Raw genomic sequence first — 27,639 nt, forward strand, 5'->3', positions numbered from 1 at the left:
TACTCCCGAGCAGCTCTGAACTTTTCCAGGAAGCTCGGAGGCATACTTTGGCAATTTGGCAGGTGGTCGCAGAAACCAAATGATGCAGCATTTTACTTTGTCGTTTGGATAATGTTGGGAGATCTAGTGGAAGGAGAAAATATTTGCGGTCATTTGGAATGGGCACATGTAATAGATTTTTTTATGTAGTTTATGACTTCTAAAGCTGATAAATCTGCTATCTTAGGGCGAGTCCACCAAATATGCATGAATGAGCCAGCAGAATTGCACCCTCTCCAACATCTGCCTGATGAGCCAGGATATATTTTGCTGAGTCTAAAGGGAACATAATACCATCTATAAAGTAGTTTATAGGCATTTCCTTTCATTTTGACACAAATAGAACGAAAGGCAGCATTTTCCCAAATCTCCGTCCAACCGTCTTCAGTCAATGAATTGTGTAGATCTGTTTCCCAAGCCTTCTCAGTAGAGGTGTGCTGGGGCGTGGATATATTGGCAAACAATGTATAAAGGAGAGAAATCAGAGAGAGTAAGATAAAGAGTAAGATAAGGCAAAATACTTCAAAAGTAGATAGGGGCCTGTTGGTGACAATATGCTTCACCGTAGAGTAAAAATGTCTAAATTGAAGGAACTAAAAAAAATTTCCTAGTGGGAAAACCTTTGTCGCGTTGGATCTGAGAGAATGGGGGAAAGCTCTCATCTTTGTTAATGTTATTAAGAAACAATACACCTCTGTTCTTCCACGGGAGGATCAAAGTTTTGTGCATGCCCAGAGGAAAATCAAACTTATGTAGGATGATAGGGGATCGGCTGGGAGCTAGGCTATATTTTTTATTTGCATAATCCCACACTAATAGAGAGGTGGGAAGCTATATCTTTAGGTTGCTTGGATCTCATGATCCAGAGAAGCAGAAGAAAGCCCCAATTCGGTAGACTCAATATCCGTCCAGATCTTCCGTGCCTCTGGGTTATAGAATCTACTTCTTATTTATTTAGTACCTTCTAGAAGATAAAATATAGAATCTGATTGGTTGCCCATAGCAACACCCCATCTTCCATATAACTCACATCTTAATAAACAAACCCCTGTATGGCTAGGTGCTTGAATTTATATACATGTGGTTACTGATCTAATTGAAACCGTTTTGTCCATATAGGCCCTTATTCAGATTACAGATTACAGAGTACAAATTTGTTCTCAAAATGGACAAAACCATGTGTTCAATTTGGGTGGGGTTTGTTAAAAATTAAATCTACATTGCAGTGTAAAATAATGCAGCCAATATTTACCCTGCACAGAAACAAAATAAGTCACACAAATCTAACTCTCTGTCTCTGTCTGCCCCACCTGCAGTGCACATGGTTTTGCCAATTTTGAGAACAAATTTGTACTGCGATCAGATCTGAATAAGGACCATAGTGCATGTGTTAAGGCAAATCGGAGTAAGAAGAAATAGATATGTAAACACTAGTTTTATGTGTGTTCACTAACAATGGCTTAGTTGACTGTAACAGCCTTAAGGGCAAGAATATTTGAGTACAATACAAGCACAGCTGTGAAGTTGAAGTGCAAAAAAATGTAACAACCCAAATTGTAATAACTCAACAAAGACAAAGCTCTTACGCTGATTCCATCTGGTTAAGTATAGTAATTAAATGAATTAAAAACTGGTGTCTTATAGGCTTATCTGTGTTATTGGCAACAGTATGAGTGACCCCCGCTTATTAACAAACTGATTGGGCGGGAGACAATGCTCCGGCAAAGTGTTAACGTTAACCCCGGAGCTCTTAATTATGCATTACAGCTTGCAGTATTATCTCATGTCAAGGAGCCTTTATTACCTTTAATTCCTATTTTATAACTTTTTGTTTGATCTTTCCAAGGATTTAATCTGATAGAATTCAGGAGAATAAATTATCATTCCTCCCGATCATTTTACTGCAGCTTTTAATATATAATTTATCCACTGCTGTATATAATTTATGAGAGATTGATTACTCTTTCATCTCTATATCCTTTTTCTATGTCAGGGGAGTCTCAGTTTTAACGCTTTCCATTTTGGATATTAGGGCTGAGTGTGTGGCGAGGGCAGCATATTAATGGGTGACTGATGAAAACCTCTTATGTTCTGCTAAGCTGACAGGTTTCTGAGCAAATGCCCAGTTTAAATGACAGAATGAAAGTGCAGCAGGAGTTGTCTTGAAATCGACTGCGCTCTACATACTATAGCATATGTACAGAGAAGGTAACCTGTGTTTCTTCTAATGTTGTTAAACTGTTAACAACATGTTCCAGCTTTCCCTTCCATAAAAGCGTTACATCCTCTTCTCTCCTTTCCTCTAATAATGGCTGAATCCTGTAGAGCAGAAGTAAGTAAACGGCATCGTTTTTTTATCCTAGAAAGTCTTGTCACCCTGGCAGTACAGTACCTGCGGTGTCTAGAAGAAATCATTAAGTTGTCACGGAACAGGCACATCTTTACACTGATTATAAAAGGGGTTTTCAGCTTTTGTGTAACCCCTTTTACTGTAGCTCAGCTGCCTATCATTTTAGCCCTCCACGTGTCAATGCTTTTCACAGATTCTATTTAAAAGGTCCTGCAGGGACAGAGTGCTCCCCTCTATTCCAGTTGTTGGCACTGCAGATGACAGGTACCAAGATCTAACAACACAGAATGATGAGTCACATGATGTAAAATATTTGGGGGTAGATTTATTAAGCTTGGAGAAGAGATAAACTGGAGATAAAGCGGAGAAAAGATAAAAGGAGATAAAGCACAGCCAATCAACTCCCAACTGTCTTTTTCAAACACAGCTGATTGGCTGGTGCTTTATCTCCTTTTACCTTTTCTCATCTTTATCTCCAGTTTATCTCTTCTCCAGGCTTAATAAATCTGCCCCTTGATCTTTAAGGAAAGACAACATATTAATGACGACCTACATCTGAAACGCTTCCCGTGCTTACTGGTCCGAGATTACAAAATATAGATTTCAGGATTACATTGAATTCTTCTCTGGCACTTTTGGCCTCAGATCCGGAGTTTTACCAATGAATGCTATGCCCTAGATGGAAAATCGACCTTGCATGGAGTCCACGGTCTACCCAGAAGACAAGATATGCAGAAAAAGATAGAACAGACAGTAAAGTTCTCACTAGCAGTGGCATAACTCCGAGAGACTTTTGAGGCACTGGCTACTGGGCTCAGCTTTCAGAGGGGAACCAAGAAAGAAAGACCAAGTGAGCTGCTAAACTAGGACAGATCTCTCTCCACTCACTTTGTTGTGGTTTATTGAAGTCACTGCTGGCTGCTGTCCATGTTCACATACCCCCTTTGCGGTCCTCTTTATCTGAAGAGTCCTGGAATGTTACTGTTGTACAGTATATAGTGAGCTACAGTTGTGCTTGTCTTATATGAAGAAAGGAGAACAAAAGTGGTTTTAAGGAAATGCAGTAATTATTATGATAAAACATGTAGGAGGGTTTTAGCAAAGCTTGGAGACATTGTGAGATATAATGTACAGGGTTCAGTATGATTTACCAACATTCGGGATCCTGGCTGTAAGAATGCCAGCAAGCATGGGAGTCCAATGAGGACCTTTGTGGGTTCGCTGCGCTCGCCGCGTTGTAGGCACGATGGCTTGCTTTGCTCACCAAAAGGTTCTATTCCCTCTCTATGGGGGTTGTGGACCCCCACAAAGGAGAATAAACCCTGTGCGGCAGATTTCTGACTGGTATAATTAGAGATAAGCTGGCCCGGATCCCCGAGATCCGACAGATCCGAATATTGGGGATCCGGGTCAGATCCGAGTCGGCTCGGGAGTTCCCGCCTGAATTCCGGACCAATAACGAGGCCGAACGTCATCATCGCGCTGTTGGATTCTCGCGGGAGCGGGATCTTATAAAAGACGCACGCGCGGCCCGCCATCTTCACTCCAATCTTGGAGAGGGAAGAGGGTGGTTGGGAAGCTCTGTGTGCCCTGTGCCATGTGCTCCGTGCTGTGCTCCGTGACCTGCCCTGTGCCCTCACTACCCTGTGCTGTGCTCCGTGCCATGTGCTCCGTGCTGTGCCGTGCTCCGTGACCTGCCCTGTGCCCTCACTGCCCTGTGCTGTGCTCCATGACCTGCCCTGTGCCCTCACTGCCCTGTGTTGTAGACTTGTATTGAGAGTCAGTGACTGTTTATAGGCCTGAGCCCTGTAGTGTGATTTAACTAACTAGGTGCTGCAGTGCTCACATGCAGGGGCTGCAGTGTCCACTGTCCAGGGGCTGTCCTGTGGCCCGTGCCCTGTTGTGATTTATTTAGCCCTAAGCCCTGTGTTGTGATTTATTTAGCCCTCAACCCTGTGTTTTTTGTGATTTAACTAACTAACTCAGTGCTGCAGTGCTCACACGCAGGGGCCACTGTGACGACATATATCCTGTGTCCAGTGTGACGACATATATCCTGTGTCCAGTGTGACAACATATATCCAGTGGCCAGTGTGACATCTAACCATTGTGTGATGGCATATATCCAGTGTCCAGCGTGACATATATCCATTGTCCAGTGTACAGGAGCTGTGTCCAAGGGCGGTGTCCAGAGGCTGTGTCCAGTGTGATGGCTGTGTCCATTGTCCAGGGGCTGTGTCCAGTGTGACGGCTGTGTCCAGTGTACAGGAGCTGTGTCCAGAGGCTGTGTCCATTGTCCAGGGGCTGTGTCCAGGGTGACAGGCTGTGTCCAGTGTCCAGGGGCAGTGTCCAGGGGCTGTGTCCAGGGGCAGTGTCCAGTGTCCAAGGGGCTGTGTCCAGTGTGACAGGCTGTGTCCAGTGTAAAGTAAGAAAAAGAAATAAATAGAATAAATAGAATAAAAACACATTTTTGGAGGATGATGGAGGAGGAAATAGTGGGAGTGCTGAAGCTGCTACCACCAGTCATGACAAGGCCGATACCTCTTTGTATTTGCTGTTTGGAGCATTTCTCTTTTTTTGGGATAGTTTATTAAACTGCCACCCTGTCTGCCCCTGCAGTGCCGCTCTGCCAGGTTGGAAGTGTAAGGTCCACATGTATGTGATGCCGACTGCTGTCGCTTAGCTTAGTCATCCAGCTACCTCGGTATACCCTTTTGGCCCAACTACAGTAAATGAAAACAATTTTGTAAGCTGTGAAGTGACCAAAATTGACTAGAAATGAGTGGAAACTAATGTTATTGAGGTTAATAATACTTTAGGGGCAAAAACAGGCCCAAATTCTGTTATTTTAGCCATTTTTAGCATTTTTTCATAAAAATCCAGATCCAAAACCCACAAGGGTGGTTTTGCTAAAACCAATCCAGATCCAAAACACGAAGGGAGATCCAGATCCAAAACCAAAACCCGAAAAAGTGGCCGCCGCACATCTCTAGTATTAATGTTGGCAGTCAGGACCATGGCGTCGGCATCCTTACCATCGGGATCCCGAATGTCTGCGTATTTACTACATTCCAATGTACCAACCTATAGGATCCTTACTTTATTTTTTCAAACATAGCCTTTAAAATGTAAAGCAGAAGCAGGTAGGCCGGTACTTCATTGCTCACTTTTTATCTCTCTGAGCTTTAATAAACACCACCTCCCAGGGCTCTGTTTACTAAGATTTGCAGCCAGCACCAGAAAATAAAGATTGCTTATCGCCTCAATTACCTTCTATTTGTAATCTTTTTTCTCCCAGATGTACCACTGGCAAGTCACTGGGACATCAGCACATGTGCAAGCTTGAGAAACTGTGGGGACACAACCTTCTTTTTCCATCTGGTGACTGGTATGAATTTATGCCCATTTTCACTAGCAATACTCTTGAACCTAGCCGCTGCAAGGAAACAACACTTCCGTGCAGTGTCTAATAATAAACTATTATGTTACAGAACTATACTACATACGGTTATGGTATGCATCATAGACTGTCTCATCATAGACTGTCTCATGATAGACAGTCATATGGTAGACCACTAATGGCCGACAGGGTCAAAAGGTCGACATGGTCTAAAGGTCGACAGGTAAAAGGTTGATATGGTTATATGGTCGACATGAAAAAGGTGGACATGTTCAAACGGTCGACAGGTAAAAGATCAACATGGTCAAAAGGTCAACATTCAAAAGGTTGAAATGGTCAAAAGGTCGAAATGGTGTAAAGGTCGACATGCATTTTTTATGTTTTAAGGGTGTCTATGTTGACATGGACACTGTCTAAGTGTACCGCGTCCCCTCGCATGGCTCGCTGTGCTCTCCATGCTTCGGGCTCAGTGCCTCACTGCGTTCGGCACACTATTTTATTCTCCCTCCCTAGTGAATGGTAGGGCATGAAATACCGTCTGTCGGCACATGTCGGCTAAAAATTTTGTAAACAATTGCATGTCAACCTCTTCCATGTTGACCTTTCCATGTTGAACTTTTGACCATGTCGACATATTGACTGTTGACCTTTAATACCTGTCGACCTATTGTGTGTCAACCTTTAAACCCTGTCTACCTTTTGACTGTCGACCATTAGAGTCCGTATATGATCAGTCCGGATACCACTACATACAGACAAGCAGACACCTTAAGTTACAGTCCTAATGTTGACTGTTTTAATTGCAGGTGAAACAAAATAACATTTATTGTGTGATCATTCTTAACAAATAACTCTAATACCATAGTCACGCCGATGACATGATTCTCTTTCTTTCTAACATTTCCACGTCTTTACCTACCCTGCTTACCCTGATATCCTCTTTTGGTCAGTTTCCGGTTACAAAGTCAATCTAGATGAACCTGAAATCCTACCTATTTGTGGACCAATCGATTATTTTTAGATCCCTGCCTGTACTTGCCCCTTTCCGTATTTCAAATTCATCTCTCAAATATTTACCGTTATATTGGACCTCTCACGTTTATATGAAATTAACTTTATTCCTGTCAAAAATAAAATTAAAAGTTCACTCAATATTTGGAAAACTCTACCGGTTTCATTATTGGGACATCTGGCAGTAGTTAAAAGTATACTTTTTCCTAAAATATTTAATATTATGCAGATACTACGAGTTGCTAGCCCACGGTGGCTTGGAGGAGCCAGCACCAGCAGGGTCTGTGGTGGGCGCACACTGCGCACTTAAGGGCAGATTTATTAAAGAGAAATCTTCTCCTACGTTGATATGATAGCAGTCACAGCTGCCGGAGCTTGTTGCGTGCTGGGCAGAGGCTGAGCAGCTGAGTCTCTGTGTGAAGGTACACATGCCATTTTGACTGAAGGGGTTTAGGAGATGCAAAGCAATGGCTGTCACCCAACTTTCAGAACCCCTGTTCTCCCTCCTTTACACCAACCCTCTACATTCCTCTGCCAGGACCTGAAGTGGAGGGCCAACATCGATGGCATTGTGGGAAAAGCCCAACAGAGACTGTTCTTCCTACGTCAACTCAGGAAGTTCAAACTTCCGCAGGAACTCCTGGTGCTCTTCTACTCTCTGCAATTATACAATCTGTGATCTGTACATTAATCATAGTCTGGTATGGCTCGGCCTCAGTTTATGACAGAAATTACAGATTACAGCGAATTGTAAGAGCAGCGGAAAAAATCATAGGATCAGGTCTCCCGGCGCTTGAGGATGTGTATAGGTCAATGATTACAAAACGTGCGGAAAGAATTATCAGTGACGACTTCCACCCTGCCCATGACTTGTTCAGAAGGCTGCCGTCTGGGAGGCGATACAGCTCTCATTTGGCGAGGACAGCCAGACACAGAAACAGTTTTTTTCCCCAAGCTACTTCCATAATAAACTAAAAGGTCAAAGGTCAGCGATTCCACCCCATTGCGCTAATCTAGGCACTCAACACATTACTCTAAATACAACCTTGATGCCCTCACCTTGAAATGATCCTGTATGTATTGGTCTGTTATGTATGTACACTGTGTGGGAGCAGTGGTTATTGGAAACAAATTCCCTGTGTATTATGTATGCTGTACATTAATATACTTGGCAATAAAGTGATTCTGGTTCTGACCCACAGTTGGGGCCATGGTGGGTATTGAACCCATGACCTAAGTGCTGTGAGCCATTACACCATCTGTACTGCCCTAACATATGTAATAATTATTAGAAAGGACAGTGTTATGAGCTGCCCTTTGTGATGCAGCTGGTGATGTGTGAGGCGGTAATGCTAACCATTACACCATCCGTACTGCCCGTATAACCCCCTCTACTCCAATAAAACCCACCTTCTCCTCCTCTAACCTCTGTATCCTCCTCTACAATCCCCCCTCTCCATCCCTAACCCCACTCTCCTCCCCTACAGCCCCCTCTCCTCTTCTTTGTGGTTGATTCAATTCAGTACATTGTGAATAGCCCTATCGTGGTGCAAACAGCATTTTGGCAGGACACTTCAGTTGGAGAATACAGGTACTTGCGACTAAACACCTAAGAACCGGCATTCTCCAACATAACAGTATACTATTCACAGCACGCTGAATAAAATCGGCCCTTCTGGACTTGAGTTTTTTCACCAGCACCCAAGTCCTGAAGTGCCGCCCTTATTCACTGTATATATATATATATATATATATATATATATATATATATATATATATATATATATATATATATATATATATACACACACACACACACACGTATATTAACAAAAAGGCATTCGGGGGGGGGTGGGGGGGTGGGTTTGCAGGGGTGGAGCAAAATATATGGTTACGCCACTGTCGTTCACCATATATAGCTCCAGCATTTACTCCTTTGTCTAATGTTCACTTTCGAATACAGGGTTTTGTGGAATAGTTAGCGCATATAATTGAAAGAGTGCTGCCTCCTACAACTGAAAGGAGGTACACCACCTCCTGGCAATATTCTGAAAATAACAAGACAGTTGTAGCTTGGCGCAACAATCTCAAACATATGTAAATAGATGTACACCTTTTGAATCAACAAAGGTTTATTTGGGAGAAAAAAATCACAATTTTTCACAAATTTATAAAATATGTGGAAACATATACAGACATCAATTCATATGGACCTCCAATGGAAACGCTGATTTTCATATATTCTGGGAAAAAACAAACAGTCATCTCACCATACTTTTGTGCTGCGGTGGGCTATACTTCATCTGGAGTTTCTGCGGCACCACCGCAGAAGGCTTGATTTTGGATGAGTCCCCAAATATAAAGTGCAAAAGTGACAGAAAGTGCGTTCCAAATAAAGTGTCCAAGTGTCCAGGTACATCAGAGTGTGTCCATATAGGTTGTCAGCAACGCGTTTCGGAGAAACACACAGGTCTCCTTTTTCAAGCTGGAAAAAAACTCATCCAAAATCAAGCCTTCTGCGGTGGCCTGGCGCACATTTTTAAAGTGATTTGCACATGCGCAGTGAATACTGAGTGCTCTAGTGCTCATGCTCATATTTTTACACAGTTTCGTGTATGCGCAGTAGCATTTGAGCGCTCAAATGCTCAGACCCTATTGCTCCTGGCAGAGAGGAGGGAGGTTGGGCAGAGGAGGCTGCACATGGGCTTTCTCTTCTCATAAGATGGCCCTACGGAGGGATAAAATTATCTGCATCTGGAATTTACTGCAAATCCATGTGCAACCCGCTCTCTATCTAATGATATTTCCAGTGTGCTCAGTCTGTGCATAGCCCAGGTCTTACTTGCTGGCTTCAAACAAAAAAAGGCTGATCGGAGCAGCAGCTGACATCTCACAACTTCCCCTCAAATGCCTGGACACACCTGCGTTTTAACTGACACTCCCAGAAAATGGCCGGTTACCACCCCCAAATGCTGGCTTCCTGTCAATCACCTTGCAATTAAAAATTAGCAGGATTTTATTGTAGGATGGCCTCGAGATCTACCGATAATCGCCGGTATGCGAATTTGCAACCCTGTGATCAAGTGTGAATATCCCCCTTGGTGTAGCATATTCTGTATAATCTGCAGTGGGCATGCCAAGAAAGGAAGTACATCCATGTACAGTATTAACACAGACCTGCATGCAACTAACAACATTCTCTAGTAGTCAATATTAATGAAGAGACAGAAAGGAGTAAGAAGCAGTGTTCTCACATAGGCCGACTGTGCAGACTGTGGAAAAAGATGCATTTACCCTGAGAAATCCACATTATGTGCAGATGGTCAGTGGTACTGTAGGTGCAAATATCGATGATGTTGATTGTTCTAATAAGCACTGTCAAACATTCCACTTATTAGTGGGCTGTGTGGGAAAACTCCCAAAATACTTATTGGTGCTTTCTATGTCACTTAGGGGCAGAGTTATCACAAATATCGCATGAGCTTGCGATGAAGCTCATTCCCTGTGATGGGTCTCCACTGCACTATCGAAATATTGTTTGGAAAAAATACCATGATGCTGCGCTGCACAGCCATTATCAACATCTCCACTGCCACTGGAACCCCCTCCTCTTCACATAGCTGATCACACTGGCGCTGTTCTTGCATTGCTTTCACAGAGAAAAGCCCTTTAATACATTTAGATGATACTAAAATAATGCGAAATGGGGGTGAAAACACCCTTTTTCACATTATTTTAGGAAAATAAATAATGGTAATAAATAGACCCATTGGACACTGATTATGCTTTTCTGAGTGTGCTTTTAGAATTTATTGTAGATACATATATTAGTAAGTGCTGTTATCATGTAGCCTTACAGTAGATATATTGGTAAGTGCTGTTATCATGTAGCCTTACAGTAGACAATTATATGGCCCAGATTGGGTGCTGTTATCATGCAGTGTAGGAGTTCCGGTATCAGAGAAGCCTTTAAAAGGCCCGGAAGCTCATCATATCTTTTGCAAAATATATGTAACTAAGATCTCTGAATGACCCTCTATTACAGTATGTTGGTTTTTCAAATCTTATTACTAATGTCCTTTGGTGTGCTGGGGGTTAAATCCCCCTCCCTTACAGCACATGGGGGGGGGGGGGGGGGGCATTACTAGTTTGATTGAGCAGCTCTCATCACTGTTTTTATATGCAAGAAAGGGTGCCAGAGTTCAGACCAATTTTGTTAGTTTCTGTGTAGCAGTCCCAATATATCATCACAAGTTTTTTTTCTTGTATTGTTGTAGCTTAAAAAACAGCACTTTTTATCTTCAAACAGATCAAGAGTTTTCACACAGCAAACAGTTTTACTTGACTCAGGAGTCGTAACACTACAACACCAAACATATGTCACAGTAATTTTCTCTTTCATTCTCCTTGTAAAAAAGTATCTCACTTTGCACAGGTTCTGGACCGCAACCAATTAATTCAAAGAAGTCAGACTAAACACTTTTGACTTTTTTTTCTTACTTCTGTTCTAATTGGGACTGAACACTGTTTAATTGGTTTATTAATAAAGGGTATAATTCAGAGATGGATGCTGTGGCACAGTGGAAGGTGGGGAGTTTGACTGGGCAGTTTTGTGGCGGCAGTTACGTAGTTAGCGTAGCGTCCCTGTGAGAATCAGCGTAGTGTTCCCACGGGCAGCATAGTCAGTGTCCCTGTCAGAATCAGCGTAGTGTTAACGTGGCCGCAGCCGTTGGGTTACGCTAGCAGCATAGCTTAAGCTGCCGCCGTGAAACTACACAAGTAGTCAGTCAGGCGTCCCTGTTAGTATCAGTGTCGTGTTCCCGCCCGTTTGCGGGCAGCTGGATCTTACGTAGTTAGCGTAGTTAGTCTGCGCTAATTACATTATGTGGAAACCATTGACCATTTTAACCCACCTGTCATGACAGGTGTGAATGTGTTCCTGAAACACCCCCACTATTCACGCCAGCTGTACCCTGCGTTACACGTCCTCCCGACCTTTTCATATCACCACTATCCACTTCGGCGTGGAGTTGACATTATAAAAAGTGTGGCGAGCGCAGCGAGCCACCAAGCCTGAAGCGCAGATTACTTTACATGTATTCCCTGTCCGCTCGCCACACTTCGGGCTTGGTGGCTCACTGCGTTAGCCACACTTGGCATTGCCATCCCTCTGTTAGATGCTGGCATGCCCCATGTGCTCTCTCCATGAATAGATGCTGTGGGCTTGCGCGCAGCATCTATTTACCTCTACTATGCTACTTAGTGCACCAAGTTTCAGGGGTCTACTAACAACCCCCTCTCCCCCACTTCTGCCCACTGGTAGGGCACGGGACAGTAACAAATAAAGTGACTGTCATATGTAAATGGAGACAATTGAGAGGTATGGTTCAATAAATAAAATATTTTAAACGTTATCCCTTTGCTGTTCTCTGTAGCAAAACAACACATGTTTAACTAGACTGGTGATTTAACTAAACATTGATCCTATTTTGTCTCTCCATAGGTAAATATGTTCACTTAACAATGGCAATTTTACACATTTGCTCTGTGATTACATTTTCTAATACCTTGTAAAGCTTCATATACTATATGCTGCACACATTTACACAAGCTTTGGTTACTTATCACATCCTTCAGGTTGCATAATGACATTCACATTTTTCTCTGCCTTACACTGCTCTACCTTTTTTCAAAATCTATATTTATAGCTGCTGTAAATCTAAACTACTTCTGTAGATGCTCACATACAAGTCATTTCTCTATGATATTGTGACATGGGGTATTTGGTCCCTGTAGATGCCTTTTTTTTTAATACAAGTGAAGTTTCACTTGTCAGAAAACACTTGCTTTAGCACTATCAGGGTACGTTCGTACTGTACAGTGTACTTCATGAACAGGAAACTACTGTATGTGTTTCATATGTAATAAATGAGGACAGACACTGCATGCTAGTTTCAAGTAGTCAAGTTAAACAAGAACAACAGTAACAGGAAACCGCACCCCCAACTCCCATGACAACACTAGGTGTGGCCAAATACATAAGATTGACACAAACATCTCCCTTTTAAAATATTAGTTGTTTATTTAACCCCTTCCCGCCGCAGCCTGTTTTTGCCTTCCTGACAGAGCCCTTTTTTTCAAATCTGACAGGTATCACTTAAGTGGGGATAACTTTTTTTTGCTTTTACTTATCCCAGTGATTTTGAGATTGTTTTCTCGTGACACATTGTACTTCAAGTTAGTGGTAAATTTTGGTCGATACAGTCTGTGTTTTTTTGTGAAAAATACCAAAATGTCGTAAAAAAATGGAAAATTTAGCAATTTTCAAAATGTTAAATTTTCTGCTTGTGAGACAAATAATCATACCACTCAAAATAGTTAATAACTAACATAGACCATATGTCTACTTTATGTTTCCATCATTATTTCAGCCTCCTTTTAATTTTTTTGGACACTAGGAGGCTTAAAATATGAATAGCAAATTCTCAAATTTTCAAGAAAATTTCAAACACTGATTTTTTTAGGGACCAGTTCAGTTCTGATGTGACTTTGAGGGACTTGTATGTGAGACACCCCCATAAATGATGCCATTTCAAAAACTGCACCCCTCACAGTATTCAAAACAGCATTTTGGAAGTTTGTTAACCCTTTAGGTGTTTCACAGGAATTAAAACAATGTGTAGGTGAAATTTCAAAATTTCATTTTTTTTGCAGATTTGCAATTTTAATACATTTTTCTAAGGAACACAGTAGATTTTACTAGAGAAATGTGACTAAAAATTGATTCCCCCAATTCTTTTGTTTTCATAAATATCCTATATGTGGCCCTAGTGTGCACGTTGACCAAACCATAGGCTTCATAATAGAAGGAGCACCTACTTGATTTTGGAGCCTCCTTTTTATGAGATTATTTTTTAGGCACCATGTAGGTTTCTAGGCACCATAAGATGCTAAAAGTTAGGAACCCCCCCACAAGTGACCCCATTTTGCAAACTACACCCATCAGGGAATTCATCTAGGGGTATAGTGTACATTTCAAACCCCCAGGGGTTTCACCAATTGTGGTACAACTGGGCAGTGAAAATGAAAAATTAATTTTTTTACACAAAAATGCAGTTCTGGCTCCAAATTTTTCATTTTCACAAGGAATGAAGGAGACAAAGCACCCCAAAATCTGTGCCCCAATTTCTTCCGAGTACGGCAATGCCTCACATGTGACCAAAAAATACCATTTGGGTGCATGGCAGGACTCAGAAGGGAAGGAGTGATTTTTGGATTTTGCAGCTCAGATTCTGGTGAAATGTTGGTGGGTGCTATGTCGCATTAGCAAGACCCCCGAAGCACCAATACAGTGGAACCCCCCCACAAGTGACCCCATTTTGCAAACTACACCCCTCAGGGAATTCAACTAGGGGTATAGTGTACATTTCAAACCCCCAGGGGTTTCACCAATTTTGATACAACTGGGCTGTGCAAATGAAAAATTACATTTTTTACACAAAAATGCAGTTCTAGCTCAAAAATTTTCATATTCACAAGGTATGAAGGAGAAAAAGCACCCCAAAAGCTGTGCCCCAATTTCTCCCGAGTACGGCAATGCCTCATGTGTGACCAAAAAATGGCAGGACTCAGAAGGGAAGGAGTGATATTTGGGGTTTGCAGCACAGATTCTGGTGGAATGTTGGTGGGTGCTATGTCGCATTAGCAAGACCCCCGAAGCACCAATACAGTGGAACCCCCCCCACAAGTGACCCCATTTTGCAAACTACACCCCTCAGGGAATTCAACTAGGGGTATAGTGTACATTTCAAACCCCCAGGGGTTTCACCAATTTTGATACAACTGGGCTGTGCAAATGAAAAATTACATTTTTTACACAAAAATGCAGTTCTGGCTCAAAATTTTTCATTTTCACAAGATATGAAGGAGAAAAAGCACCCCAAAATCTGTGCCCCAATTTCTCCCGAGTACGGCAATGCCTCATGTGTGACCAAAAAAAGGCAGGACTCAGAAGGGAAGGAGTGATATTTGGGGTTTGCAGCACAGATTCTGGTGGAATGTTGGTGGGTGCTATGTCGCATTAGCAAGACCCCCGAAGCACCAATACAGTGGAACCCCCCCACAAGTGACCCCATTTTGCAAACTACACCCTCAGGGAATTCAACTAGGGGTATAGTGTACATTTCAAACCCCCAGGGGTTTCACCAATTTTGATACAACTGGGCTGTGCAAATGAAAAATTAAATTTTTTACACAAAAATGCAGTTCTGGCTCAAAATTTTTCATTTTCACAAGGTATGAAGGAGAAAAAGCACCCCAAAATCTGTGCCCCAATTTCTCCCGAGTATGGCAATGCCTCATATGTGACCAAAAAATACCAGTTGGGTGCATGGCAGGACTCAGAAGGGAAGGAGTGATTTTTGGATTTTGCAGCTCAGATTCTGGTGGAATGAATGGTGGGTGCACCCCCAAAAAGTTGCTGATCAGTTAATTTATACTGATCAGCACAAAAGGGGGGGCAGCAGGGGGGGCAGCAGTCAGTTGCACAGGCAGCACAACCTTTGGTGCAACTGACAGGTATATATATATAAAAATAAAAAACCCTGCACCCCCAAAAAGTTGCTGATCAGCACAGATATACTGATCAGCACAAAAGGGGGGGGCAGCAGACACAAAATATAGCACTCTCTGTCACTATCTCTCACTATCTCGCACTATCTCTCACTATCTCTCACTATCTCTCACTATCTGTCACTCTATGACACTGCAGCAGCAGCACACAGGAAGTGACAAGATCCAGGAAGCATCCAGCTGCTGGCAGCACGCTACCAGCGGTGATCAGGTAAGTATCAGGCAAGGATCAGGTATGTATATCATGACAGATTGGTCGGTGACCGCTCTGCACGCAATTCCAGACCGGAATTGCGTCTGCAGCGCAGTCACCGTTAGTTTAAATCACGCGCCATGGCTGTGATTGGTCCGTCGGTCCGACGGACCAATCACAGCCTTGGGGGCAGGTGGGGTGAGGTGTGGTCATCACCGGTGACCCCCTCACGCCCGGCGGTGATTGATCCCTGTGTTACCGAGCGTCAGATTTGCGTCTGATTCGCCGGTAACACAGGAAAACGCTGCGATTGGTTGTTCACATTGAACAGCCAATCGCAGCGATCGCCGACGGGGGGTAGGCATGCTGGGACATGTCTGCTGTCAGGGACAGCAGACATCGTCCCTCTGTCACCGCGTCCCTAGACGCGGTGACAGTTTAAAGTCATGACGTATATATACGTCATGTGTCGGGAAGTACATCCCGGCCATGACGTATATATACGTCAAATGTCGGGAAGGGGTTAACTATAAATTAAGTCTGTCAGGTGGCCGTGACTGACGTCCACTGCGAGTATAGACAGGTTGAGCCGGAGTTGAATTCTGTTGGGCCGGAGTCCTTAGAACTCTAGCGGGTGATAATGATGGACTGCCATCTGGTATGCTTGTGTATTACATGTTCTCATTTTCCTCATCACCTGCTAGAATGACCTTTGGCCTTTCAAATTCTTGATTTGCAATAGGCTCAGCCGGCTCCATAATTAGACCAGGAACAGAATGCCCTACAGTCTCCTGTAGAATTGGCCGCTCAGCTACTCGCAAATCCACATGATTGTTTCTGTAGAGTAAAGTACTTGCTACTGGCAAAGATGTCTTAAGCCTCCTTGACATTAGACACTCTGCAGGACTGGTCCCCATGCCCTCTGTTGGTGTATTCCTCCAATGTAATATGGCTTTCCATGCATCTGTACTATCACTGCTAGCCTTTTTGTACAGATTCTTCACTATCTTAACTGCTGACTCAGCTTTACCATTTGATTTTGGATAATGTGGGGAAGAGGTAACATGTGCAAACTTCCATTCAGAAGCAAATCGTCTAAACTGCTCACAAGCAAACTGCGGACTGTTGTCCGAAATCACTCTTTCAGGCTGGCCATAACGTGCAAATTGTGCCTTGCAGTGCTTTATTATAGTCTCTGAGGATAAATCTGGGAGAAGCTCAATTTCCCAAGAATCAGAATAATGGTTTACAGAAAGTCCTTGCCTGTGTAAGTGAATAAAACCATGCTGACAATATGCCATGGACGGGTTGGTATCTCATGTGACATAATAGGCTCTTTCTGTTGTGCATGTGCATATTCATTAATGCTGGGCAGTTACCAACATAGTTCTTAATCTCACTTTGCATGTAAGGTCAGTACAATGTATCCCTTGCTTGACTGTAACATGTATCACCTACAAGATGGCTGCAATGTATGCGTGCCAGCATTTCGGATCGCAAAGATTTTGGTATGGTGACTCTTGGTCCCTTGTACTAAGGCGCCCAAGGGATTATGTTGGTTGCCTTGTGCATTTACCTTTACCTTAATACCTAGAAATAATTCACGCGGACACCTTATCTAAAAATAAGACTCAGACAACCATGGCATAAGTTTAAAATGGTCAAGTTATTTATTTAGGTGGTATGACCCTTGTTTGTCTATCAAAGGGATGGCCAAGAAAGCACTTGAGACCAGCACCAGTCAGAGGTGTATGCCAATGGCAGCGACTGCATCGCTCCAATCTAACAAACACACCCCTTACGTAAGGTACAGCCTGCACCGTGATGGCTCCCCGCCCCCTCTAAGGTAGGGCGCGGACACCTCAAGGAAGTGCCAATTCGGGACTCGCCCACCGTCCTGGCAAGGGGGGGTAATACCGCACGGTGACCACCTGACACCTCACCCGACTGCTGGTCGAGAGCGCCTTCTCACCGATATTAATTACACAGGTTCTGTGGCAGTTTAAAACCAGGTGAAAGCCAGCCACAGAACCTGTGTAATTAATATGTGTCCCGGATTAAAGGGATGAGTTGGTCACCCTAGTGGATATGTAAGACAGAGGGGGGAGAGAGAGGGGGAACGGTGCAATATTTGGCGCTACGCCACTGACCAGTACCCCTGCTGCATTTCCAATGACAGAGCAGTGGATAATGGAAACAGTATATCGGGGATAAATAAACAAATCCTCTGCGACTGCTACCCCTACTTCATAGGAAAGGTTAGTGGTTATGCGTGGAGATGGAGGAAACAGATCTACTGTAATTACCTCCGCTGCTGTGTCCCAAATGGATCAGTGTCCTGATACCGCCAAAGGGAAGTATGACGTTGTTGTCTGTGTCTGACTACCGCTCAAGCAGAATGGGCTGTGCCGTTCTTTGTGAGATGACTGACTTTAGAGTGCGCTGCTTGCAGCTTCAAGGGATGTGTAATTAGCGGACCACTGCTGGTTGTCCTAAAGCAGCCTTGGGCGGTGATGAATCCAGTAAAAACAAATCTGTACAGCCTTGACAAAGATCCTGGCGTGATTGAAACTCATAGGAAGGTTTACAGGTGGATGTGGTCACCAATTTGAATGTTGACTTTTTAACCATGTCGAACTATTGACCATGTCAACCTTTTGAATGTCAAACTTTTGATTGTCGACCTTTTGACCCGGTTGACAGTTTGACCCTGTTGACATTTTGACCCTGTCAACCTATTTACTGTCAATCTAGACACTGTAGATCTACCCACCCGATACAGTTTGTATTAGGCCCTATGTACAGTATGCTGCTTAGATTACTGGGTGCAAAATAATAAGGGGTGCGGTCATTGGGTCACCAGCATGTTGGCTGACAGTCATTAGGTCAACACCATTAGCTCGATATGCATTTAGGTCAACATGAGTCTAGGTCGACATGCATTAGGTCAGCATGAGTCTAGGTCGACATGGGTTAGTTGGACAGGGTCATTAGGTCGACAGTGTCATTAGGTCGACATGGGTTAGGTCGACAGTCAAAAGGTGTTTTTTTTTTACATTTGAGCCAATATGTGCCAACAGGTGGTATTTCATGCCCTACCATCCCCTAGGGCGTGGTGGAAGAATAAAATAGTGTGAAGAGCGAAGCAAGGCCCCTTACTTGAAGCATGGCGAGCACACGTAGTGCTACGTTTCAGTGTCCATGTTGACTGTTACGACATTCGGGGGAAAAAATGTGAAAAACCCCATGTCGGCCTTTTGACTGTCGACCTAACCCATGTTGAACTAATGACCCTGTCGACCTAACCCATGTCGACCTAGACTCATGTCGACCTTCCTGCATGTTGACCTAGACTCATGTCGACCATCCTGCATGTCGACCTAGACTCATGTCGACCTTCCTGCATGTTGACCTAGACTCATGTCGACCATCCTGCATGTCGACCTAGACTCATGTTGACCTTCCTGCATGTTGATCAACATGCTGGTGACCTAATGATCCATACCTGATGAAAATATATATTCCACCAAGCTTTTATAAATACACTTTCCTCAACTTTTTTCAACCACCAATAAAATCCCATGCCCCTACTTTGTCTTACAGTAGATCAACTTTTGTCACTGTGCTGCTATTTACAGCACTCGATGTACCAGGAAACTACTCTGTGTAAGAATGAATGCTTTGCATACCAGACACTTCAGTATCTGCTTGATATTCAGTACTGCTTTCCTGCACAAAACCCATCAGATATTTATGATCGATTCTGCATATGACATATCACTACAACTCTGCCTTGTATCTGACAATAAAGCCGCAGTAAGCCAGATTCTGGATAACTTGTGTACGACAGATGTTTTAAGGATTCAGGTTAGTTTCCCTGAGCACAAAAACAGAATACTCTGGAATGTTACCAACTAATACCCATTTTACATCATCAAGCCAGGCTGCTCCTGAACTTTTAGACCTGGCTCCAACAGGCGTCCCTACCCGGCATAATGCCAGGCGGTTGACATCACCAGAGGCGGGGACTGTGCCAGCGCTGGGAGATGAGAGCATCTCTCAGCACCAGCTTCTCCTTTGCAACGAACAGGTCCCATTGACCCAGTTTAATTCTTTACACTATACCATGATCCGGGTTGAACCCGTGTTCAACATGGAGTGTTTTCCAGGATGAAATCCCGGGTCAGATCATTTACACCGCCGGGTTTCCGTGCAAAACCACGGGTTATTAGGGCTGGTGTAAAAGGAGTATTATTGTCATCAGTTGAACCATGGGACAGCTGATGTTCAGTACAGTATTTCCACTTATCCTTTGTCATGTGCTGCCAACATAAAGTTTGTTCATTATACAATACCTGCCTACTTTTGAAAACTATTTTCAGGGAGATTTGCAGTGCTGAGGGGGTGTGTCATGCTCCACTCAAAGGGCGTGTCTAACTCCACCTATGGGCATGTCTAATTCCCTCCACCATTGTTACTATAATGCCCCTTAGACGAGCAGAAGAAAAAGTGAGGGGAATGAGAGACAAAGAGGGTGTAGGGGAAAGAGAGACAAAAATAGAGGGAGAAAGAGAGAGGGGCATCAGGGAAAGAGAGAGATCGGGCTTCAAGGAAAAGGAGGGGATGAGAGAAAAAGCTAAAGAGGGGGAAGAGCAAGAGAGAGGGGAGGTGCGAGTGGGAGTGTGAAAGGGGATCGAAAGAAAGTGTCAGGGAGAAAGAGAGAGAAAGACCGTGTCAAGGGTATAGATACAGAAACCATATCAGGTGTGAATGAGGCTGTCTCAGGGAGGGAGGGACAAAGAAAGAGAAAGTCTCAAGAGGGAGGGAGGGAGAGAAAATGAGACAGTGTCAGAGAGAGAAAGACAGACAGAGAAAAAGACAGAAGGTGAGCGAGCGAGTGACAATTATTGATTACAGTACAGAATGGGGGTAGGGGAAATAGTCACACAAGAGAGGTCATGGGGGGCAGTGTTCCCTCTAACCTGACGTTACAGACGTTACAACAGAGCGCACAAAGCAGTTGTGGACTAAATTAATGTATGTTTCACCCATTAACTACATTATGTGCTGTGTTTTGAATGTTTAATATCATTTTGAGGAAAAGTTAACACAAATGTTTTCCAGTTATATATATATATATATATATATATATATATATATATATATATATATATATATATATATATATAGGTACTTATGTAGTATCTGGGCTGCCGATTTTGTGATTGTATGCCTTACCTTAAGGCATACAATCAGATGCGATGCGATGTGATTCGATGCGATTTTGCATAGGATTCAATGTTAAGAAGGTCCTGTTCATTTCCCCACTATCCAAGTGGGCATAGAGTTGATTTTATATAGCGTGGCGAGCGCAGCGAGCCACCGAGCCCGAAGCGTGGCGAGCGAAGCGAGCCCCGCGAGGGGACGCATATTTCTTAAAAAGTATTCTGTGTCCCCTCGCGGGGCTCGCTACGCTCGCCACGCTTCGGGCTCGGTGGCTCGCTACGCTCGTCACAGGTTTATATCCAACTCCATGCCCACTTGGATAGTGGGGAAAGGAAAAGGACTCCTTTTTCCCATTGAATTCTATGTTAAAATGGACTCAGACCATTTTAACATTGAATCCTATGGAAAAATCTTGACCATCGCATCGCATACGATTTGGTCGCATGCGATGCGATGCGATGCGATCCGATCCGATTTCTAAATCGGACGCCCAGATACTACATAAGTACCTATATATATATATATATATATATATATATATATATATATATATATATATATATATATATATGAAGACAAAAGAAAAGTATAGAGGTGTTTAAAAAAAAGTTAAAAAAATTTATTTCATATGGTGGAATAAAACATACTAAATCATACACATGATCACAGCTTAATACATTCCACGTGTGACACACTTTCCAACAGATTTTTCAGTTATGTACAGCAAAAAGATTTTCGCCTTCTGACTGATGCGATACACTTCTTCCAAAGGAGAACCCTCACCATATATTATTATCCCCACGGTTTGGGGGAGCATTGAATTTCCCTTTTGATGTTAACAGCAGTTGGCTTGTACTTTGACCCTGGATCTATGATACCTTGACAGTATCTACTCCAGTCAGGGCACAGACTCCTCTCTGCCCATCAACCGGTTAATTGAACACACCTGTTGATTGATACCCTAACACCCCTGAAGAAGTCCCATCGGGAAGAAACGCGTAGGGTCTTTCAGAAAAAGGGTTTTTTGATAAATAAAGAAAAAATAGTTTTGCTGTACATAACTGAAAAATCTGTTGGAAAAGTGTGTGTCACACATGGAATGTATTAATCTGTGATCATGTGTATGATTTAGTATGTTTTATTCCACCATATGAAATAATTTTTTTAAACTTTTCATTGTGCATTTGTGTGTACACACATTCTGTGAAACCATCAGCGCACCTCTATACTTTTCTTTTGTCTTCATGTCTATTACATACCTCTATTAACAGCGAGGTATCTAGAGGTGCAGCGAACCTTAGAGCGCAGACAGGGCCACAACCCCTTTTCTTTTGAAATATATATATATATATATATATATATATATATATATATATATATAGAAGAGCATAGGCGGCACTTGGGTGTCTTGGAGAAGAAAAAGACCACACACAGGTTCCTGTGTGTGGTCTTTTTCTTCTCCAAGACGCCCAACCCAAGTGCCGCCTATGCTCTTCTATATACATGCCAGCCTGGAAACAGCCTGTTGCTGAGGAAGGCACGGGGTGCTATTGCTGTCTATTAAGCAGTGGAGTGCCGGTTTTCTCTTCTGTATATATATATATATATATATATATATATATATATATATATATATATATGTGACGCACAAAAATAAAAATTTCATTCCAAAGTTGCACAGCCAAAATCATTTGCCGCACACAGTCTTCGTAAAATTAGAGGGAACATTGATGGGGGGATAGTCATACATGAGAGGTCATGGGGGATAGTCATATGAAAAAGTCATATGGGTGGATGGGGACAAGGACGGACAGACAGACAGATGGAGCACCATATGGGGACATAGACAGACATATGAGGGGGAATATAAAAGGGTGGAAAGGGCACCATATTGGGGGCATAGATGGATGGAGAGAGGGCTATGGACCTTATTCTGGTTTGGGTGGCCAAACGTACGTACGTTCCACATCACCATACGTTTCCCGTAAGCGGACGGTGAGCGAAAGTCCACCCACAAAACATCCGCATACGGACGGTCACAAACACCAACAAAGGGGAGTGGCGTACACTTGAGCGTACGCCACCGTACACGGACTGATCTCCTCTTAGACACCGACAACTGGCGTACAACAGAGCATACGGATGGGTCTCGCCTGTTTTCAATGGAAAACTCAGCTGATGTCATCGTGAGAGTGAGCGTACGTCCGTGCACGCTGGCATACCCTTCACATATATGGCCCTGCTAATCTAGCCTTTCAACTATGATTAAGCCAATTAAATGAATTATTCTAATTGTTCATCAATTATTGTTTTCTATTACCTCAATTGTCTACCTTAATGAACAGCCTAATAAAAATAAATTTTACCCCTCCTTATATGTATATTTATTATGTTCTAATGTTGCATTTTAATCACTATCTATGTGTCCCCACATTGCTGTTACTTTTAACTTTTAATCAACTTATGTTGGTGTTACAGTGAAAACGTTGACACATGTCGACTTGTGTAGATTGAGTGTGCTGCTGTTTAAAGTATATGAAAACACTTACTGAATGTGTGTAAATGGTTACAAAATAACTACCTTGGTATATAAGCAGGTCTTAAAATGATTCTTGCCTTAAATTAAACAAACCTTTACATGTAGAGAAGTGTAGAAAGATATGCTTCCAATGTGTTTGAGTGCTGTGTGTGGCTTGCAGGTAGTGAAATAATGGTTTGGACTTAATAGGCTGCAGCATTGCTTATTACATTCAGGTGTATGTGTTTGACTAGTAATCTGCGTTAATTAGCAGACCCAGGCGTCCGCTCTCATGCGGTATCTGTAGGGGTGGTCTGGAGGTGTCGGTGGTGGCCGCCTGTTTTGTGTCCGAAATGCACGGTGCTTTCGCCGATCTAGCGGTAGTAGCACCGTACATTTTTTATGCACACCCCCGTGTACGCCCATGTTTACGCCCAGTTTTCCTCATTATTTCGGCCGCTCCCCTCAACACGTCCCTATGCCGCCCACAATGACCGTACTCTTGCGGACAGGTTTTTTCGCACGGAAAGACCCATCCGTTAGCGCTGTGAAGTCGCCGCGCCTGTGCATTGTGAAAGGTACGCATAAAAAAGACCCCAGATCCGCCGGCGTACGTTAATAACGTACGAACCAGAATAACCCCCTATGTGAGGGACAGAACATCATTTGGGGGCATAGATGGAAAGACGGATAGAGCACTATATGAGGGCATAGATTGATGGACAAAGAACCATATTGGGGAATGACGAGGGGATAAAGGCGGAAAGATGGAAATTTATATGGCGGCATAGATGGAAGGTGGATGGGGGCATAGAATAACAGATGGACGTGTATATGGACAGACAGAGAAGCATATTGTACAGACGAGTGGGGGCATGTAAAGACTGAAAGACAGCTTGCCTGTCTGTCTGCCTCCATTTTTGTGGTGCCATACTATTTAAAAGAAATAAAAAATGCAAAAAAAAAGCTGTGGGATTGCCTGCAGGGCCATGGGCACCCCCAAGTGGCCAGGCACCCTATAACCGTGTATTAGAGTTATATTGTCACAGAAGTAGCCAGGTGCATTGAAGGACTAGCCTACACCAACCCCAAAATGGCAGAAGAACCCTGATGGAGCATAGCAGCTCCCCTGTAATAATGGGGCTCAGACTGGAAAAACAATATGATACAAAATGACATACATAAATTCCTCTGAGTGAGGCAACAATTGTATCAATAAAATATATGAAAATAATACATACATAATAACAATAAAGCACAAATGAGCACTTAAGTAACACTAATGGCCATACTGTAGGACAGGCTTTTTTTTGTTATGTTAAAGCAATGCTGATTTAGCATACAAAAAAATGTCCAGCAACAAAAGGGATTATTCTATTGGTGTTTGATTAGCGTGCAGCTCAATCCTGTTATAGTATACACAGAAGCAGACATATGGAGGATTTTTGTTAGTTGCACTGGTTATAAATGTACTTAATATGAGTATTTGAATTCCCATTTACTTCCCATTTACTTCCCATGCAGAGGGTCATTTTTAATAGTCTATGAGCTGTTACATAGCCAAATCAACATAAATACCATAAGTCAATAGATAGCTGTAATAGTTACCCAATGCTTGGTGTGGACCTAAAGCAAATCTTTATGCCCCTCCTATGAAGGTCCATCAGGGGGGACGCTGAAATGGGATTCCACAGCTGCACTGATCCCCATTGTTGGTCCCTTTGTATCCAGTTCCCTGCTATGCGGGAGCTTGTGAGCCTATACCAGACTGATAGGTGTTCACCTTGCGGCGGTGAGACATCTCTTTACAACGTGATATGCCGCTGGCTGATGTCGGTCTGGCTGACAGTTTTCGACTGTGGGGAGACTTGTTGGCACTAAATGCCAAGTCTGTGAGGGCCACTGTAAGCAAATAGTCCCTGCTGTAATCAAACACCAATAGAACAAATCCTTTTGTTACTGGCCTATTGCACATCGCATACATTTTTATTTTAATTCTCAGTTTTTTGCATGCTAAATCATCATTGCTTTAATATAAATATATAAAAACTGCTGTGGTTATTGACTAAACTCTGAAATATTAGACAAAAATAGCTGCCTTAATAATAGTGCTCCTGTAGCATTTGCAAGGTAGGGAAATGGTAGTGCTACAACCCTTACAATAATCTAAATAAATAACATAAATAAACAATAAACATTTTTATTATTCATTATTTACTAGTTCGTTTTTGCTATGTAGTTTTATTTCTTTACAAACTTTTTGCTGCTGCAGCAGCAGCTGCCTCTTCTGGTGACGCTGCCAGCCTTTCTCCCCTCTCTTCCTCCACTTGCCTCCCTCCCTGGGGTGATGCTGCTTCCTGTCTATCCTCCCGCCTGCTGGTGGTAGAATCTCCCTGCCACGGTGCTGCTCCTGCTGCCTCTCTGGCCGCCTACTGCTGGTATCTCCACCGCTCTCTGGCTGTACAAAGGTCTCCCTTAGTATCCTGCTGCCACAGCTACTAAAACCCGCGGTGGCAGATGCATGTAACTCTATCCACAACTGCGCGGTCATGACGTTGCACACGCAGGCACTGCTTCCCCCAGCACTCTGGTCTTGTGCATACGCAGTCCAAATTTTCCAGAGAGCAAGGTACAAAAAGCGTGAGGACTCTGAGGATTTGCGGGGCAGCGGGAGGCTCATTCAAAAGTCGGGAGCCTCCCACTAAATGCGGGAGGGTAGGCAACCCTGCATTATACTGAGATAAACCTCAGTTTTATGATGTGGAACTACACATTCCAGCAGCCCTGTCACAGTATTAGCATGCCCTAGTAGCATACAGGGAGCAGGGACATGTTGGGATGTGTAGTTTCACCGCAGATTTAGGGATGCCTGTTGAATATGTTGTTCTGTATTTGCTGAAAATTTGTTTTATTTGTTCCGCTGTATTGTCAAATTTTAATGGATTAAGTACTGTATCCATCTTGATGTAAACAGAGACTTTTTAGAAGAAGGCACAGAATCAATGATTGTACTGTAATCATACCTGCCTACTGAAGGGTTAATCAGCCATCTTGTTTCTGTGTCTTATAATTTCTGTGCCTGCTTATCTATGTTCTGGCTTGTTTCCAGTACTCGCTCGCTATCCCGTACTCTGTAACTTTCCTCAGAAACTGAACATTCTGTGAGTTCTCATAACTTTGCTACATACTCCCCTACAAGGCGACGTATAAGCCACCCCACAATAGACGCTGTTATTTTCCTACCTCTGCACCAAATATTAACCAATCATGTAATTGAACCAAGCGCCATATGTTGTGTATAAATATGTTGTTTTGTCATAATTAAATCAGAGTTAACCTTGTGTCTGTGGTCATCGTTACTGGTCATATCATATGAGGTTACACTCTCACGGAGCTCTAAGGGGTCTTCACACTGAGGTCAAATAAGGTAATTAATAGATCAGACAATCGATACATCGGCGTATGATCGATTCTCTTCAAGTGGGGGCTCGTCCGGGATGCGAGGTCCATTCCTACACGGATGTCATGAGACTATAAAAGTCTACCCAGAATCCGCTGTGAGGTTACGGACAGACTCGATCCTGAACCTGTGACACCATGCCTGGGGTATGTTGAATGTCTTATATAGAAGTTAGAGTCTTCTATCATAGAAGTTAAAGTCTTCTATTTTTGTGCACATAACCTGATCTGGGATCAGATGCCGTACTTGGAGTACGAAGGAGACCTGGGGTCTTTAGTCTAAATAGTACCTCACTTTGAACGCCCATTCTTTATTGGCCAATTGTCTTTATTGTATTGTCTTAAAGTATAAGTTTTTCTTTCATTCAATATCCCTGTGTGATTGGTGAGTATACACACTCGTGATATCTGTATTTCCTTGTAAACCGTGCGGCTGGTAAGTTCACGCACAATAACTTCACCATTTGTCTAATCTGACTACTGTATGCCAACAGATTTGCGGTCTTTATGCTCTCCTTCTCGGAGTAACGCAAAGTGAGGCTTCACATACAGTTCTCAGCAACAAAACCACTGGACTCTATCCACTGTCACGTAGACAGTCTGTGGTTTCCACTAACAAAATCATTATACATTTAAAAATTTTATGAGATGTCTAAAGTGAATACATAATTCTAAAAGTGAACAGACAAAGACTAACTCTCGCAGATTGCCGCTATAGGTGTACCTGCCTTTCTGTGACAGCGCCCCTAGTCTGTAAACTTTGAATTTTTCACGCTCTCATATTATAGTCATATATGTCACATCCTAGAACA

The sequence above is a fragment of the Crinia signifera genome, chromosome 6, assembly GCF_055691185.1.
Source record: "Crinia signifera chromosome 6, ASM5569118v1, whole genome shotgun sequence".
Lineage (NCBI taxonomy): Eukaryota > Metazoa > Chordata > Amphibia > Anura > Myobatrachidae > Crinia > Crinia signifera.